The sequence below is a fragment of the Hipposideros armiger genome, unplaced genomic scaffold (assembly GCF_001890085.2).
Source record: "Hipposideros armiger isolate ML-2016 unplaced genomic scaffold, ASM189008v1 scaffold_121, whole genome shotgun sequence".
In the NCBI taxonomy this organism is placed as follows: domain Eukaryota; kingdom Metazoa; phylum Chordata; class Mammalia; order Chiroptera; family Hipposideridae; genus Hipposideros; species Hipposideros armiger.
Window position 1 is genome coordinate 1,984,268 of NW_017731471.1, and position 3,290 is coordinate 1,987,557.

The following is a 3,290-nucleotide window of genomic DNA, read 5'->3' on the forward strand; positions in this document are numbered from 1 at the left end:
GGTGACTGCTGACATCCAGACAGGTGACAGGTAATCACAGAATCATGTAGGCCTACTGTCTGGGGGCTGCGCTGGAAAGTCATCCTGAAGTGCTCCTTCAGTTGGCAGCTCTGCCAAACTAAGAAATAAAGCATCACTAATGGCCTTGAGGCAGACTCTCCCTACCTAGGGACATCGGGAGGTCAAGTCAACAAATAAATGGATAGCTTGGCCTAGTCAACAGTGCCTGGTAAATGTGAGTAATGGTATGAGTCACCCTCCTCCACCCCAATGACCAGGAAAACGCTGGAGGGTCAGACCCTGGCCAGCACTGATCCAAGTATGAAATGCCAAGTCATTCACATTTCTAACTGCCATGATGGTGAAGCAGGAGGGTGCTGGTACAGAGTGTTCACTAAAATAATCTCGGAGCCACCCTGAACCAAAGCAAATACAGGCTGGGGGCCATCTGTAAAGTCCATAATAAAAGTCTAGACTTCTGCCAAGTCAGTTTTCTTAAAGTCATCTTCAAGTGCCTATCATGTATTCCTTGAATCACTGATATATGGCATCAAGGCTGAAAAGTGACTAAGTAACCATTTTAATACCTTCCAGATTAGATTCCACATCAAGTATTGAACTATTTTTTGCACCCCATGAAGACACACCCATGTTTTCCCTTGAATCAGAGAGAAAAGTATTTTAACATGTAAAGTAAGCTGTGAAGGTTTTTGAGTACATAAGAATTTGACTTCACGAGTCCCTGAAAATAAAATCAGTCGTATGTATGAAGAATTGTGCTGTCCAGGACTTCCTGTGGTGTTGAGAACTCCATACCAGCACTGCCCAACACAGTGGTTACTGACCACCTGTAGTGTGGCTGGTGTGAAAGAAACTGATGTTCAGTTTTATTCCACTTTAATTAAGTTATTAGCTACATGTGGCTAGTATCTACTTTGGGCAGCACAGCTGTAGACAGTGAAGATTAGAATCTTTTGAATAAAGTATGATTAATTACCTTCTTGAATGGAAAGGGACATTTATGTCTCCCTGTGGTAATACTGTAGTTATGTATTTATGCTGTCTAATCCCTTCCCCTTCTCCCTTATCCCCACCCCCTCCCAACTAGCAGCCATCAGTTGTTCCTATATATCTCTAACACCACTTCTAGTTACTTTGCTCATTCATTCAGTTTTTTAGATTCCACATATAAGTGAAATCATATGGTATTTGTCTTTCTCTGACTGACTTATTTCACTTANTAATCGCAGAAGTCAAATGTGCGTTGTATTCATTTTTTGTTATCAGTATGTATTAAGTATTATAATTTCAATACAGTTTTCCTTTCTTAAAATGTGTACATATATTTTGGCACCCTCAGTGTGTACACACACACACACACACACACACACACACACACACATGAGGTCAGACAATTAAGTTTGCGAAATCATCCTAGAAAAAGTGCTACATAACTCATTGCTGAATATCACTATGGTAACCTTTGAAGTACTCCCTCTGGGAAGCTATGCACCAATGCCATTGCCTAGCCTACCCTTCAAAGCAATTTTTGGAACTTGTTTTCTGGAATGGCCATCAGAGCTGTCATCATATTACCCTTGGTGTCCTGAACGTCATCAAAATGTCTTCCTTTCAATATTTCCTTTATCTTTGGGTAAAGCAAAAAGTTACTGGGGGCCAGATCAGGTGAGTAGGGAGGGTGTCCCATTACAATTATTTGTTTACTAGATAAAAACTCCCTCAGGCAGTGCCGCCGTGTGAGCTAGTGCATTGTCATGATGCAAGAATCATGAATTGTTGGTGAAAAGTTCAAGTTGTCTAACTTTTTCACATAGCCTTTTCAGCACTTCCAAATAGTAAACTTGGTTAACTGCTTCTCCAGTTGGTACAAATTCATAATGAATAACCCCTCTGATATCAAAAAAGGTTAGCAACATCGTTTTGACTCTTGATTTGGACTGACGGAACTTTTTTGGTCATTGAGAATTGTCTGACTTCCATTGTGCAATTTGATGCTATGTTTCATGTTCATATTAGTACACCCATGTTTCATCACCAGTGATAACATGGTCTAAAACATTGTCTTGCCTCTCCAAAAGGCCTGGGCCAACTTCAACTTTCTTTTGCATTTGTTGATCTGTGAGCTCCTTCAGGACCATTTTTGCACACACCTTTCTCATGCCAAGATTTTCAGTTAAGGTTTTCCTAGCTGTTTCTCTATTGATGTTTACTTGGTTTGCTATGCTCCCCACAGTCAGCTGATGATTTTGAGACACAATTCAACAAATTTTTGCAATGGTTTCATCAGTTCTGCTTATTACTGGCTGCCCTGGCCTCTCTTCATCAGTGATGCATTCTCTCCCCTCAGAAAAACGTTTAATCCATTTGTACACTGCCATTTTCTTCATGGTATTATCCCCATAAACCTGGACTAAACATATCTCTGATTTCACTTCCACTCTTGCCAAGTTTAACAAGAAATTTAATGTTTGTTTGTTGCTCTAATTTAAGCTCAGACATTCTCGTGATGGCACACAAAAACACGCAGCAACAATAATGAACACCACTCAGCAAGACACCGCTGCACATTAACATGAACACAGCTGTAAAACACTGATATTCCAAGGTTGTGAAATCTTACTGAGCTTTTGTACAGTACTGCCAATGTAAGCGCACGTTGGCAAGTTCACGAACTTAATTGCAGACATGTTATGAATAATTATTCACCAATAAATGGAAAAACCTAGAAGAAATGGATAAATTCCTATAAACATACAATGTTCCAAGACTTAATAATGAAGAAATAGAAACTCTGGCAAGATCAATTACTAGTAAGGTAACTGAATCAGTAATAAAAAACCTCACGACAACCAAAATTCCAGGACCAGATGGTTTCGCTGGTGAGTTTTACCAAACTTTCAAAGAGGAATTAATACAACTCCTTCTCAAACTTTTCCAAAAAAGAAAGAGTAGGGTATACTTCTAAACTAATTTTATAAAGCCAATTTTACCCTGGTACCAAAATCAGATTTGGACACCACAAGAAAAGAAAATTACAGGCCAATATCCATGATGAACATAGATGTAAAAACCTTCAACAAAACATTAGCAAAAAAAAATTCAACAATATATAAAAAAAATCATACTTTATGATCAAGTGGCATTTATTCCAGAGATAAAAATTTGGTTCAACATCCACAAATCAATAAATATAAAACACCATAGTAACAAAATTAAGTATATGAGTTATATAATTATCTAAATAGATGCAGATAAAGCAGTTGAAAAAA